The sequence below is a fragment of the Bufo bufo genome, chromosome 1 (genome assembly GCF_905171765.1).
Source record: "Bufo bufo chromosome 1, aBufBuf1.1, whole genome shotgun sequence".
In the NCBI taxonomy this organism is placed as follows: Eukaryota; Metazoa; Chordata; class Amphibia; order Anura; family Bufonidae; genus Bufo; species Bufo bufo.
The window spans coordinates 475,745,716-475,762,532 of NC_053389.1; the positions used below are offsets into that span (position 1 = coordinate 475,745,716).

Genomic DNA, 16,817 nt, shown 5'->3' on the forward strand with positions numbered 1-16,817 from the left:
TAGTACCATGGACCAGTGGACATAATTACTCACACTTATAAGAGAAAACAAAAGGAATTTGCTCATCGTGTGTAGATTTTGCATCATTTTGGAAAATGAGGAGCCGTACAGGATTGCATGTGTATGATGATATTCTCCTCTAAAAACATTGCTTGTAGGGAAAATACCTCCATACATAGAGTCCAATGGAGCATGCCACAATTTTTATCCCTATTGGATTGGTCTTAAAGTGCATCAGTCAGCAGATTTGTACCTAGCTGACCTGTTACATATACGCTTGGAAGCTGAAGGTACCTATGTTGGTCCCATGTTCATATGTGCCTGCATTGCTAAGCACAATGAAGCCTCTGCAACTACCGCAACCTCGGCACCTTGATTGACAGGGCCAGGCAGTGTACACATCATCACTGCCTGGCCCTGTCAATCAAAGTGCAGAGAGTCTGGCAGTTGCAGAGAGAGCTGAGCCTCTAGGAGTAACGGCAATGCCCCATTGCTTAAAGAGGCTCATTTGCATATATTAAACTAAATTTTTTCTTAGTAATACAGGCACATATGAACATGGGACCAACATAAATACCTTCAGCTGCCAAGCGCACATGTAACAGGTCAGTCACTTTCATAGGTACAAATCTGCTGACAGATGCCCTTTAAATTGTGGTTCCTTGAAGTTTTATAATATGACAGTGTAAAAATAGGTTAAGTGCCCATGATTGCTCCTTTTCATATTATTATACAGTTTACTATAAAAATGTTTGTGTATTGTGATAAAGATGTAAATGGCAATGGTCCCTTTACACAGGAAGACTAACCAGGCAATTATCAGGAAAGAACTGTTTGTTCCTGATAATTGCCTGATTATGAGCAGAGATGATGTACATGCAGAACACCCCTGTTGTATGGGGACAACCATTCTCTGCTGTAATTGCTCATCCCCCTGGAGATTCATTGTCTCTGGGCAGCAGATCACAGGACACTCTGTTGACCACAAATGATGATTTTAGGCGTCTGCATTTGCTCATTCATTGGCTGATCCGCATGGGCCATTTATCGGGAACATACGCTCATACAAATGTTAGTTTGCAATAATCAGCCTGTGTAAAATGATGCTGAAGAATATGACAATGTGACTGTGAACGGACACGGCACTACTACTTGTGCGGTAATATATAGACTGCTGCACTCGTACATACATTCACACACCCCAGGACATCTTTGTGAACTCTCTCTCTTATTTGTGCCCATATTTAAGAGGTTCAGTCCAAACCATAGACCCAGTAGAGTTGAGGTGAATTCAGCCTTGCTTAGGGGTGGTAAGTGACCCTGGTGTAACATGCCTTAAATATGGTAATATCCAGATGTCCTTTGTGTAACGTTCACATGATCTGTACATCTTCCTCAGGAATACATGTCACTATCGCCCCTTTACAGCCTAGCCTAGGACCCTATAATCTGATCGGTCAAGAGCCTGAAGTTGTGTCTGAATGATCTCTGGTCTAGAACTGGGTCAACAACGGGTCAGCCAAAATTTGGTTGAATTTTGTAACATTCACATTGGGCTCCTTGTAGGTTCTTCACAATTACTAGTTTTTAGTGATCATGTTACAGTTACTGATTCCATTGCAAGAGTACTGATTGTACAGCTAGAATATAAAACCCACACTGGAATGATGACTACCCCCTTTACTTACTTTTAGAAACAAGCCTCTATGCAGCGGTTTTCTATCCAGCATGGGATGCGGAGCAAAACAGATCCAGCATGACACACATTGCAAGTCAATGGTGCCGGATGCATTTTCTCAGACACAACAGAAAACGGATCCGTCCCCCATCGACTTAGGCTACTTTCACACTCGTGTTTTGGCTTTCCGTTTGTGAGATCCGTCATGGGCTCTCACAAGCGGTCCAAAACGGATCATTTTTTGCCCTAATGCATTCTGAATGGAAAAGGATCCGCTCATAATGCATCAGTTTGCCTTCGTTCAGTCTCCATTCGGCTCTGGAGTTGGACACCAAAACGCTGCCTGCAGCGTTTTGCTGTCCGCCTGATGAAGCGGAGCAAGACGGATCCGTCCTGGCACACAATGGAAGTCAATGGGGACGGATCCGTTTTCTCTGACACAATCTTGCACAATAGAAAACGGATCCGTCCTCCATTGACTTTCAATAGGGTTCATGACGGATACGTCTTGGCTATGTTACAGATAATACAAACGGATCCGTTCATGACAGATGCCCGCGGTTAGATTATTGTACCGGATCTGTTTTTGCAGATCCATGACAGATCCGCCCAAAACGCGAGTGTGAAAGTAGCCTTACAATGGTTTTAATGCTGGATCCATCATTGCTATTTTAAAGATAATACAAACGGATCAGTTCATAATGGACGCAGATGGTTGTATTATCAGTAACGGAAGCGTTTTTGCTGATCCCTGCCGGATCCAGTAAAAACACTAGTGTGAAAGTAGCCTAAGGCTATCTTGGTACACAAATATACAGTGACAGACATAATCTAAGTGTCATGTTATTATGTGCCGACCCTGTATAAACAGACTATGCACAAGTCAGTTTGTATAGTCTACTATTGGTTCTGTTACTAGGTGGCCATCTTGTATGTTACGTGCAGTATTGTCTGACAGTGATCTAAGGATAAAGGTGGCCATACATATTAGATAGAGGTAGGGTGATGGCTGAATAACCCTTGAACGCAGGATCATTCAACAGAATGGAAATACGGAAACGGAATACATGATTTTGCGGAATCATTGAAATAAATGGTTCCGCGACGGAACGCAAAAAACGGCCCATATACGGAACGCAAAAAACGTTCGTGTGAACGAGCCCTTATACAGTTATTACCTACCTGCAGTGACTGGGAATGGAGATAAATCTGATCCCGGTCATTTAACCCCTCCGGCGTCTGAGTGGTTAGATAGACCGAGGGGCTTCCTCTGTCCTCTAATTGGCCCCTTCCCCAATGCGCAAATCAAGTGGGGAATGGTTGTAATTCAGGGGGTCCTTATGAAGGACCCCAGGTCTGCCATGTTACTAATTCTAACATGGAGATAGGTAAAATCACTATACACTGCAATAGGATCAACAGGACAGGAGGCAAGTAACAGAGGAAGGGCTGGGGTATTTTTGTTACCTGTGTATAAAGTGAATGGGACCAGTGCTGCAGTAACCAGGCATGGCCACTAAACAGTGGACAGAGCTGTGTATTGTGTGGTGCTGTGTAGTTCTGCTGCCTGGTCCTGCTCCCACAGCTTCTAAAAATGATGATCAGTGGAAGTGCTGGACCCCCCCCCCCCCCCCCCCCCCCATCTAATACTGATGACCTATCTAAAGAGTAAATAATCATTAAGTAAGTTCTAGAAAATGCCATGTCTAGGAATCCACCATGCATCTAAATGTTTGAAACTCCTTCTGTCCATTTGTCTCAAGATGCAACACTATGTGCAGAGGGCATGAACCATCACCACCAGGCCTCTTGATCACGGGCGTAACTACCATAGCAGCAGACCATGCGACTGCTATGGGGCCCAAGGCAAGAGGGGGCTCAGTATTGGACCTCTTGCACGTGACTGTATGCCCTCCGAGACATACGGTCCGTGAGCGGACCACATGTCCCGGAGCGGCATTGATCGTGCGCACGGGAGTGCACAGCATCATAGATTACAATGATGCTATGCACGTCGGGCCGCCCACGGGGCTATTGTCCCATACTCAAATGATCTTATGAGTGCCCAGGTGGCCCGGCGTGCACAGCATCATTGTAATCTATTATGCTGTGTGCTCCCGTGCGCACGATCAATGCCGCTCCGGGACATATGGCCCGCTCATGGACCGTATGTCTCGGAGGGCATACGGTCGTGTGCAAGAGGCCTTAGTTGGGATCATCTCCTCTTCTACTGAAGGTGAAATTTGGTTAGGACTCTACCCTCTAAAGGAACAACTTTTAGCAAATGAGGAAGTGGAAAAATGGCCCAAGGGTCACTGAAAAGGGTTTAGGCAGAAACCCTTCTGTCCTGTGTGGGGGGCCTGGTTTGATTCTTGCTATGGGGCCCTTCTCTATGTACGCCACTGCTCTTGATTAACCCCTTAGTGACCACCCATACGTGTTTTTACAGCAGGTAGCTGAGGGCAGTGATAGGAGACCGTGACAAGCGGTCTCTGATCACCGAAAAATGCCGGAAGCAGAGCTGCCGGCAGTAAACTTTCTCCCTCCTCTCATGTAAGAGAGGAGGGAGAAAGTCTCCAGTGCAAGGATCGGGTCCCCCAGCTTCCCCATAAGGGAAAGCTGGGTCCCGATCCTCACCCCACCCCCCAGTACCTCAACAAAGATGGCGGCGGCCGCCCGGCGCATGTGCAAACTATATGCCGGCTGCCACCGCCCCCGGAATAGTTCTCTCTCCTCAGAAGAAGAGAGAGTGTATAGAAGGACACCCCGATCGGGTCCCTCAGCACCCCGATCGGGGCAATATGGCCTCTAATTACGTTTAAAAAAAGTTTACTAAAGGGCAGGAGCCCCTACCAATAAAAAAAAAAAATGGCGCAGACATGCGCACTGGTTACTGTGCTGAAGATCTGCCTTTAGCACAGTAACCATCAGGGACCATTACTATTGGTCCCTGATCATGTGGTCTCCATGATAACCATATCATGGAGATCACATCCATTATATTTACTAACACAGCCAGGACAGGGGCTGTGTTTCTCTCTCCCCTCAGGGCAGTTGTTCTGTGAGGAGAGAGATCAGACTTCTGTCCTGGCTGTGCGATTTGTCCGTAACTGGCGGCCAGTGGGTGTCCGTCATTAGGTGTCTATTAGGGACGGTCAGTTGCTTTCATTAGGGACCCTGTGTCCGTCTGTCACTGGCGGTCAGAGGCCATCTGTCACCGTCCGTCTGTCATTGTCGGTCAGAGGCAATCTGTCACTGTCCATCTGTTAGTCGGTCAGTGGGCATCTGTTAGGGTCCGTCCATAATTGTCGGTCAGTAGACGCACCGCTACTGGCGCTAGCGAACATTTACTTTTCATTTTTAGGGTGTGATATATAAAATAATATTTTTTTTCTTTCTGAGCTTTTTTGTAAAAAAAATGGCTCGAAGATTATACAGTGCGGAGCAGGCATATGAATTTCTATGCTCTGAAAACGACACCGCTACAGAGGCGGAAATATTTTCCGATAGCGGGGACTCTAGTTCCACTTCCATCCCCAGACCCCATAGCCCTATGCTGGTAGAAGTCACCACCTCATCGCATTCACCACCCAGTGGTCCCGTCCCTTCTACTACGTGGATTCCTGCTTCATCATTTTCCCCCCAAGTACCCCAATTTTTATCTGCCTCCCATATTAATGTGGACATCACCAATTTTACCTCTTATGATTTTTTTCATTTATTTGTGGATGATAAAGTCCTGGAGTTAATTGTGCAGCAGCCTAATCTGTACACCACACAGTTTGCTGTACAAAATCCCACGTCTATCTCTCTAAGACGGTGGAACCCCACAAGTGTCCCTGAAATGAAAATATGTTTGGGGCTTACCCTGGACATGGGCATTATAAAAAAAGCCATCTGTCCGATCGTATTGGGCTGCGAGCACTGTCCACTCAACCCCTGTGTTTGCAGCAGTTATGTCCCGAAACCACTATGAAACCCTAATGCGGTTTATGCATTTTTCGGACAAGTCCCAAGTCCCCCCCCCCCCCAGAACTGACCCAGCCTACGACCGCCTAAATAAATTGAGACCCATTATTTCCCTCCTTAGGGATTTATTCTTAAAATTATATACCCCTGATAAAAATCTATCCGTTGATGAATCCCTTTTTAGTTTTAAAGGCTGCCTTTCCTTCCGTCAGTTTTTTCCCTCCAAGCGTGCCAGATATGGGGTAAAATTATATAAGGTGTGCAAGAGCACAACCAGCTACACTTGCGGTCTATCTGTATATGAGGGCAGAGACTCCCAACTTAACCGCCCAGGCTGCCCCGAAATTATTGGGACATCGGTAAAAATTGTGTGGGCTCTATTGGCGCCATTCCTACACAAAGGATACCACGTGTACACCGATAATTTTTATACCCCTTTTTAAATCCCTCCATGCTGCAAACACAGGGCCTTGTGGGACAGTCCGTAAAAATAGAGTGGGATACCCACAACCGCTGGTGTCCAAGCATTTGGAGAGAGGAACATCCTTCGTCCTTGCAAGTGACCAGCTCCTTGCAGTGAAGTGGAAGGACAGGAAGTATGCCTACATGCTCACCACCGTGCACGCAGACACCACAGTGGCAGTTAGGGAGAGGGGGGCATGCTTACTACACCACTAGATGCATGCTTTAAAGGAATCTAGTTTTTAAGATGGGGTAATTTATAAGGGTTTTCTATCCTTTTGCAGCTCAACGCCATTACATGTGTGCAATGGGGCCTGAACCATTTTCAGTTTATTATCTGAAAGGTCCCAGGTGCTCCTTTATGTTTGGGCCCTGTCGTGTGTCAAGACATAGGATTAGGGCCACAATGGGGGTATTTCTGAAGACAGGATAAAAGGGGTGATACAATTTGGGGTGTACTACTTCATTTTCATGCGTTTTGTTGAAAAATTGTCTTTAAAGGGCTTCTGTCACCCCACTAAACTCATTTTTTTTTTTGTGTACTTATAATAATCCCTATCCTGCCATATTGCCATACATTATGTTATTAATAATTTTCGTTCAGTAGATTTAGCAAAAAAACATACTTTTATGATATGCTAATTACCTTCTACCAGCAAGTAGGGCGTCTACTTGCTGGTAGCAGCCACAGAAAACCGCCCCCTCCTCTTGTTGATTGACAGGGCCAGCCGCGATCTCCTCCTCCGGCCGGCCCTGTCAGCATTTCAAAAATCGCGCGACTGTGTTGATTCGGCGCAGGCGCTCTGAGATAGGGAGCTCGCCTCCTCAGTACTCCCTCAGTGCGCCTGCGCCGATGATGTCACCGAAAGAGAAGACGTCATCGGCGCAGGCGCACTGAGGGAGTGCTGAGGAGGCGAGCTCCCTATCTCAGAGCGCCTGCGCCGAATCAACACAGGCGTGCGATTTTTGAAATGCCGACAGGGCCGGCCAGAGGAGGAGATCCCGGCTGGCCCTGTCAATCAACAGAAGGAGGGGGCAGTTTTCTGCGGCTGCTACCAGCAAGTAGACGCCCTACTTGCTGGTAGAAAGGTAATTAGCATATCATAAAAGTATGTTTTTTGCTAAATCTACTGAACGAAAATTATTAATAACATAATGTCGCATGATAGGGATTATAAGTACACAAAAAAAAAATATGAGTTTAGTGGGGTGACAGAAGCCCTTTAAATTGACAATTTTGTGTAAAAAATAAAAAAAAACATTTTTTTTCACCTTCTTAGGCCTCATGCACACAGCCGTTGTTTTGGTCCGCATCCGAGCCGCCATTTTGGCGGCTCGGATGCGGACCCATTCACTTCAATGGGGCCGCAAAAGATGCGGACAGCACTCCGTGTGCTGTCCGCATCGGTTGCTCCGTTCCGTGGCCCCGCTAAAAAAATATAACGTGTCCTATTCTTGTCCACGCTTTGCGGACAAGAATAGGCATTTATATTAAAAGCTGTCCGTGCCGTTCCGCAAATTGCGGAACGCGCACAGACGCCATCTGTGTTTTGCGGATCCGCGATTTGCGGACCGCAAAACACACCACGGTCGTGTGCATGAGGCATTAGCATTAATTTCTTTAAAAAACTAGGGGGTCAAAAAACTCATTACACCCATAGATGAATACGTTAAGGGGTCTAGTTTAAAAATGTTACTTTTGGGGGGGTTCTATTATTCTGACACTTATAAGCCTCTGCAAACTTGGCTTGTTGCAGGAAAAAATATGTACTAAAAATTTTTAAAATTAATGTTACAATGGTAAGTCTCCTAATTAAAGGGTTTCTATCACTTCGTTTCACCTATTTAGCTTTCAGACACTAGCGATCCGCTAGTGTCTGCTTTATCTAACCATCCTAATATAACTGTTTATTGGGCAGCCGTTTAGCTAAAAAAATAACTTATATAGATATGCAAATGAACCTCTAGGTGCTATGGGGGTGTGATTAGCACCTAGAGGCTCCGTCTACCTTAACAAACTGCCGCCGCCCAGCGCGTCCCTCCAGCCCGCCCATCTCCTCCGGAATGCGATGCTCCTCGTATTCGGCGCATGCGCAGTGAATGTCTGATCGCTTCCCTGCTCAGACATCTCCACTGCGCCTGTTCCTCGGAGCACTATGACGTCATCGGCGCAGGCGCAGTGGAGATGTCTGAGCAGGGAAGCGATCAGACATTCACTGCGCATGCGCCGAATACGAGGAGCATCGCATTCCGGAGGAGATGGGCGGGCTGGAGGGACGCGCTGGGCGGCGGCAGTTTGTTAAGGTAGACGGAGCCTCTAGGTGCTAATCACGCCCCCATAGCACCTAGAGGCTCATTTGCATATCTATATAAGTTATTTTTTTAGCTAAACGGCAGGACAATAAACAGTTATATTAGGATGGTTAGATAAAGCAGACACTAGCGGATCGCTAGTGTCTGAAAGCTAAATAGGTGAAACGAAGTGATAGAAACCCTTTAAAAAAAAAGGAAGTTTTTTGTAAGTGCAGCCAAAATAAAGTAAAGATGTGGAAATATATTTCTGATAAAAATATTGAGTAGTATTTATGTATGTATGTGAAATATTGCAGTTGAAAATAGGAAAATATGCCAATTTTTACAAATTTTCATAGATTTTTACGTTTTTTTTATAAAGATATGCATATTTTATCGGTAAAATTTTACCACCTAAGTAAAGTACAATATGTAACAAGAAAACAATGTCAGAATTACTTTGATGTGCAAAACCTTTACGAAGTTATTCTCTGCTAAAGTGACACATGTCAGATTTCCAAAATCTGGCTTGGTCATTAAGGCCCAAACAGGCTTGGTCACTAAGAGTTAAGATCTTTGCTCACATTTCAGGCTAGAGTTGCCTAATTTGAAATGCGAGGTTCAGATGCAGTGTAACAACAGTTGTAATTATTATTATGTCTATTTGCAATGATCCTAATAGGACATGTCTGATGATACAGACTTCTAGTTCGTCCCATTAAAGGGGTTCTCCGAGCTTAACCTTTTTTTTGCTATTACATGCTAACCTATGGAGGAAAGATTATTGGTCACATACTTACCTTCCACAGTGCAGCCGTTCTTGAGATCTGCCTCCCGGTCACGTGGTTCCTCCAGATGGCTTTTCTGTGCTTCGGGCCGAAGTCCATCTTCTTATCTTCCTGTCTTCTCTTCTTTTCTCCAGCAGGAGACAGATCGTCACGAGTGACGTCACCGCCTCCTGCTGGAGAAAGCTCCAGGCGGCCGTCTTCACAGCGCACTAGGCTGAATGCGCATGTGCAGGACTGCTGGCCGCTCTCTGTATTGTACAGGCTTCTATGTGAAGCCTGTACTGACTCCTGCACAGCGCGATGTAATACCAAGCGATCAAAAAGTCATATGAACCCCAAAATAGTGCCAATCAAACCGTCATCTCATACCAACAAAATGCATTAGGTTAGTACAATAAAAAGGTATCTCTGCATACCGAAATACTCTCGTATTTTGTAATCTTATTTATATATACTTATTTCGTTTTTTCAGTAGTATGATTAGGTGGTGAAAATTATTAGTGTCCCCCCATTTTTGACTGTGGTATCTTATGTGTGCCCCCTATATATTGTTCCTAGAGTCGCCACTGCACAGGGGACACTGGATGGCACAAGGGGGTCACTGGATGGCACAAGGGGGCAATGGTTGGCACAATAGGGGAACTGGATGGAACAAGATGGTAATTAATGGCACAGTGGGGGCAATGAATGGCCCATGGGGGCAATGGATGGCACAAGGGGGCACTGGATGGCACAAGGGGACAATGGTTGGCACAATAGGGGAACTGGATGGCACAAGGGGGTCAATTGATGGCACAAGTGGGGCACTGGATTGCAAACAGGAGGCACTGGATGGCCCAAGGGGGTAACGAATGGATCAATGGGGGCAATGGATGACACATGGGGGCAATGGATGGCACAAGGGGGCATTGGATGGCACGAGGGGCACTGTGGATGTCACCGTTATGGGGGCACTGTGGATGTCACTGTTATGGGGGCACTGTGGATGTCACTGTTATGGGGGTGTAACGTTACATTACCCTACTTCGTGAGATTTTACTACCTCCTAACTTCCGGTCGCACCGCTAATGACCTGAGGAGGCGTTCCTGAGTTTTGACGATCTGCGCGTGCGCAAACGGACAGTTTAGGGAAAATCTCACAGCGGAGTTCAGCTGCACACCGGGACACTACGCATGCGCCCGGAGAGTCTCAGTAGGGAAATATTACGGCCCATTGCGCAAGCGCGGCTAACTCCAGAAGATCCATCCGATCTCCATGCATGCGCAGTGTGGGGGTAGGGAGATCTCATTGCCATATTTTCTGTTAAATAAATATTTATTTAACAGAAAACATGGCCATGAGATCTCCCTAGGCAAAGTGTGGATAAATTTATAGATAAATAATTATGGATTTATAAATATATATATATATATATATATATATATATTTATCAGAAAATATGGCCATGAGATTTCCCTACCCCCACACTGCGCAGGCGCAGAGATCGGATGGATCTTCTGGAGTTAGCCGCGCTTGCGCACTGGGCCGTAATATTTCCCTACTGAGGCTCTCCGGGCGCATGCGTAGTGTCCCGGTGTGCAGCTGAACTCCGCTGTGAGATTTTCCCTAAACTGTCCAATTGCGCACGCGCAGATCGTCAAAACTCAGGAACGCCTACTAACGTCATTAGCGGTGCGACCGGAAGTTAGGAGGTAGGGAAATCTCACGAAGTAGGGTAATGTAACGTTACAGGGGCACTGTGGATGTCACTGTTATGGGAGCACTGTGGATGTCACTGTTATGGGGGCATTGTGGACGTCACTGTTATGGGGGCACTGTGGACGTCATTGTTATGGGGGCACTGTGGACGTCATTGTTAAGGGCGCTGAGTATAAGTAATAGGTCTCGTGCACAGAACCGTATTTGTTTTGTGGTCTGCAAGTTGCGGATCCACTAAATAAGGTTACTGTCCGTGTGCGATTCACATTTATCGCAGTCCCATTGAGTTCTATGGGTTTTAGATCTGCATTATGAGGACCAGAATAGGACATGTTCTATCTTTCGCAGAACTGACATACGGAAGTGGAAAGCACAGGGACATCATCAGTGTGTTTTTAACATATGTCAGTTCCAGTAAAGACAGAACATGTCCTATTCTAGTCTTCAAAATGAGGACCTCAAATCCATAGAACTGCCAAAATTACAAGATAGGCTTAGATACACCATTCAGCAGGCTGTGTCATACAAAATGGGATTAGATACACAGCTCGGCAGGCAGTATCATAGAAGATAGGATTAGATACACACTTCAGCAGGCAGTATCATAGAAGATAGGATTAGATACACAGCTCAGCAGGCTGTATCATAGTAGATGGGATTAGATATACAGTCGTGGCCAAAAGTTTTGAGAGTGACACAAATATTAGTTTTCACAAAGTTTGCTGCTAAACTGCTTTTAGATCTTTGTTTCAGTTGTTTCTGTGATGTAGTGAAATATAATTACACGCACTTCATACGTTTCAAAGGCTTTTATCGACAATTACATGACATTTATGCAAAGAGTCAGTATTTGCAGTGTTGGCCCTTCTTTTTCAGGATCTCTGAAATCCGACTGGGCATGCTCTCAATCAACTTCTGGGCCAATTCCTGACTGATACAACCCATTCTTTCATAATCACTTCTTGGAGTTTGTCAGAATTAGTGGATTTTTGTTTGTCCACGCGCCTCTTGAGGATTGACCACAAGTTCTCAATGGGATTAAGATCTGGGGAGTTTCCAGGCCATGGACCCAAAATGTCAACGTTTTGGTCCCCGAGCCACTTAGTTATCACTTTTGCCTTATGGCACGGTGCTCCATCGTGCTGGAAAATGCATTGTTCTTCACCAAACTGTTGTTGGATTGTTGGAAGAAGTTGCTGTTGGAGGGTGTTTTGGTACCATTCTTTATTCATGGCTGTATTTTTGGGCAAAATTGTGAGTGAGCCCACTCCCTTGGATGAGAAGCAACCCCACACATGAATGGTCTCAGGATGCTTTACTGTTGGCATGACACAGGACTGATGGTAGCACTCACCTTTTCTTCTCCGGACAAGCCTTTTTCCAGATGCCCCAAACAATCGGAAAGAGGCTTCATCGGAGAATATGACTTTGCCCCAGTCCTCAGCAGTCCATTCACCATATTTTCTGCAGAAGATCAATCTGTCCCTGATGTTTTTTTTGGAGAGAAGTGGCTTCTTTGCTGCCCTTCTTGACACTAGGCCATCTTCCAAAAGTCTTTGCCTCACTGTGCGTGCAGATGCGCTCACACCTGCCTGCTGCCATTCCTGAGCAAGCTCTGCACTGGTGGCACTCCGATCCCGCAGCTGAATCTTCTTGAGGAGACGATCCTGGCGCTTACTGGACTTTCTTGGACACCCTGAAGCCTTCTTAACAAGAATTGAACCCCTTTCCTTGAAGTTCTTGATGATCCTATAAATTGTTGATTGAGGTGCAATCTTAGTAGCCACAATATCCTTGCCTGTAAAGCCATTGTTATGCAACGCAATGATGGCTGCGCGCGTTTCTTTGCAGGTCACCATGGTTAACAATGGAAGAACAATGATTTCAAGCATCACCCTCATTTTAACATGTCAAGTCTGCCATTTTAACCCAATCAGCCTGACATAATGATCTCCAGCCTTGTGCTCGTCAACATTCTCACCTGAGTTAACAAGATGATTACTGAAATGATCTCAGCAGGTCCTTTAATGACAGCAATGAAATGCAGTGGAAAGGTTTTTTTGGGATTAAGTTAATTTTCATGGCAAAGAAGGACTATGCAATTCATCTGATCACTCTTCATAACATTCTGGAGTATATGCAAATTGCTATTATAGAAACTTAAGCAGCAAATTTTCCAATTTCCAATATTTATGTAATTCTCAAAACTTTTGGCCACAACTGTACATTTCAGCAGGCAGTATCGCACACAACAGGATGTGTATCAGTCACACGTACAGGATAGGATTAGATACAGATGTGATTGGATACGCTTGCTGATTCCAGCTGTTTATCACACTCTGGAGATAGTGAGGGAAGAGCCTGTGGACAGTCAGTGATGGGATTAGATACACCGCTCTGCAGGCTGTATCACACAGGATAGGATTAGATACAGATGTGATTGGATATGATATGTTTATCACAATTATGGAGATGGTGAGGGCAGAGCCTGTGGATGGTCATTGATGGGATTAGATACACAGCTCAGCAGGCTGTATCACACAGTATAGGATTAGATACACACGTGAGGGCAGAGCCTGTGGACTGTCAGTGATGGGATTTAGAGACTGGGTGAGAAGTAGATTCCTGTCTGGGTGTAGAAAGATGGACACAGGAGTTGTAGTGAGTGTATGCTGTAGACAGAGCAGTGTGGGGGGAGTGTCCAGCCTGTGACTCATCTCTGTGCAGTGCAGCCAGGCTTGTGTATCAATAAAGTTATGTATTCAACAAAACAAGAAGAGGAGAAAGTAAACAGATCTGCCAGGATAATGTGATGTCTTCCAGGGGGGAAGGAAAGCTCGAACAAAACAGGTATTGGGGGCTTATGTATGCACGGTGAGGGGTGTTAGGAACACATAAAACTCCAACTCATGATACCCTTAAGAACAGCTGTTTGAAGGGTCTAGGGCAGTTGGATTAGCACTGTGGACTCTCTATACCAAGAACAGCACAGTAGGTTATATAGTGGTTTTATGATGCAGCTCAATTCCATAGACTTGAATGTGACTGACTGCAGAAAGGCCATGTTACCACAGGACTAGTGTTATAGGCCAAGAAAGAGACCATAGTGCTCACTCCTCCAAACAGCTGATCAGCAGTGGTACTTATAAATTAAGTCAGTACCTATATGTGTTGCTTAGCATCAATTCTTTTCCTTGGGGCATTCTAGCAACCATCTAATTCTAATATTTGCGGTCCACAGCACGGGCACGGGCTTCACACGGTCGTGTGAACAAGCCCTTACTAGGTATATACATAGTCAGATCCAGCCTTACTAGGTACATACATAATCAGATCCAGCCTTACTAGGTGCATACATAGTCAGATCCAGCCTTACTAGGTACATACATAGTCAGATCCATCTTTACTAGGTACATACATAGTCAGATCCAGCCTTACTAGGTACATACATAGTCAGATCCAGCCTTACTAGGTACATACATAGTCAGATCCAGCCTTACTAGGTACATACATAGTCAGATCCAGCCTCACTAGGTACATACATAGTCAGATCCAGCCTTACTAGGTACATACATAATCAGATCCAGCCTTACTAGGTGCATACATAGTCAGATCCAGCCTTACTAGGTACATACATAGTCAGATCCATCTTTACTAGGTACATACATAGTCAGATCCAGCCTTACTAGGTACATGCATAGTCAGATCCAGCCTTACTAGGTACATACATAATCAGATCCAGGCTTACTAGGTACATACATAGTCAGATCCAGCCTCACTAGGTACATACATAGTCAGATCCAGCCTTACTAGGTACATACATAGTCAGATCCAGCCTTACTAGGTACATACATAGTCAGATCCAGCCTCACTAGGTACATACATAGTCAGATCCAGCCTCACTAGGTACATACATAGTCAGATCCAGCCTCACTAGGTACATACATAGTCAGATCCAGCTTTGCTAGGTACATACATAGTCAGATCCAGCCTTACTAGGTACATACATCTGCCTGAGAAGGTGGTGATTGTGAGTACAATAAAGGAATTCAAGAGGGGCCTGGATGTATTTCTGGAGTGTAATAATATTACAGGCTATAGCTACTAGAGACAGGTCGTTGATCCAGGGAGTTATTCTGATTGCCTGATTGGAGTCGGGAAGGAATTTTTTATTCCCCTAAAGTGGGGAAATTGGCTTCTACCTCACAGTTTGTTTGTTTTTTTGCCTTCCTCTGGATCAACTTGCAGGATAACAGGCCGAACTGGATGGACAAATGTCTTTTTTCATCCTTATGTACTATGTTACTATGTATACATAGTCAGATCCAGCCTTGCTAGGTACATACATAGTCAGATCCAGCCTTACTAGGTACATACATAGTCAGATCCAGCCTTACTAGGTACATGCATAGTCAGATCCAGCCTTACTAGGTACATACATAGTCAGATCCAGCCTTACTAGGTACATACATAGTCAGATCCAGCCTTACTAGGTACATGCATAGTCAGATCCAGCCTTACTAGGTACATACATAGTCAGATCCAGCCTTACTAGGTACATACATAGTCAGATCCAGCCTTACTAGGTACATGCATAGTCAGATCCAGCCTTACTAGGTACATACATAGTCAGATCCAGCCTTACTAGGTACATACATAGTCAGATCCAGCCTTACTAGGTACATGCATAGTCAGATCCAGCCTTACTAGGTACATGCATAGTCAGATCCAGCCTTGATACATAGTGAAATAAAAATGCATTTACTACACCGTGGCGTTTTGTTTCTCCTGCATAATTCATTTCCGTATATCCGTTGCACACAGTGCATCAGAACGGCTATAGGATATGTAGAAATATGGCAGGGATGATTCTGCATATTCCTTCCATGTCACTTATGTCCATGCTCCCTAAAACTTTATTCCAGCCTTTACTATTGATGGGAGCAGACACGTAGCAGTACTTGGCAGGGTACACTGCAGCATCACACACGATTTGGCGACACAATCTAACAGTAAAGTAGGTCCATGTACCTATGGTTTTTATGTTTTTCGGAATGGAACCCAACATGCCAGATAATATACTGCATCTGATAGTGGTAACATAGAAAAGATGACCCCTTATAGATTATCAGGGGAACATATTATCAGGACATCTACAAATCAGATACCAGCCTAGCACACGACAAGCATTATCTCTCATCTCACTTGCAGTCTTATAAATATTCTGTCATATCACTGTGTGGCTGCTCTTCATCTGGACACTTACCTGAGGTTTTGCTCTTCTTGACCTGGACCTTGATTTTGCTGGATAACTTATATATTGCAGTTCCCATCCCAGACAGTGTTTCATGACGGTGAAGCCAGGAAGCGGTGCTGCTCATACAACAAGCGAGCCTTGGTAAATGGACTGCACTGATAGATCAGGCAGAGTGCTGCTGATGCTGGAGAGGAAGGTCTCCAGCTGCATTGTGTCTGACCCGCTGCACAAGGAAGTCTGGGTCTCCCTATCCTTAGCTCTGGGGGATTTGCCTTTCAAATAATGCTGCAAGAAGATGTAGGAAGTACCTGTATGTACCTAGATGTCAGGGTACACATACTAAAACACCCTCATCCACACTTCCCAGGAATCAGATCTTGCCTGCTAGAATACTCACATGACATTTTGATGAAATATGAATTCTCTGTAACCAGATCCAGGCTTCCTAAGTAATGACATAGCAGTAATTGGGCTCGCTTCAATTGGAATTCTGCACTGTACATGGTATTAAAGGGGTTCTCCTGCACTCTATAACAGGAGGTTGATTCATTGATTTAAGATCGGAACTGGATGTACAGAGGTCCGATATTGGGATTTACATAGGCACAATTGTGGCATGTACACAGGCATGGTTGTGGCACATACACAGGCATGGTTGTGGCATGTTCAGAG

The 16,817-nt window shown here is 45.0% G+C and overlaps 1 protein-coding gene across 2 annotated transcripts in view; it reads right to left on the reverse strand.

Annotated features, from left to right (window-relative positions):
* Positions 1 to 16,817, reverse strand: part of RASSF3 (Ras association domain family member 3) — a 155,893-nt gene that overhangs the window by 59,029 nt on the left and 80,047 nt on the right. The window lies entirely within an intron of this gene.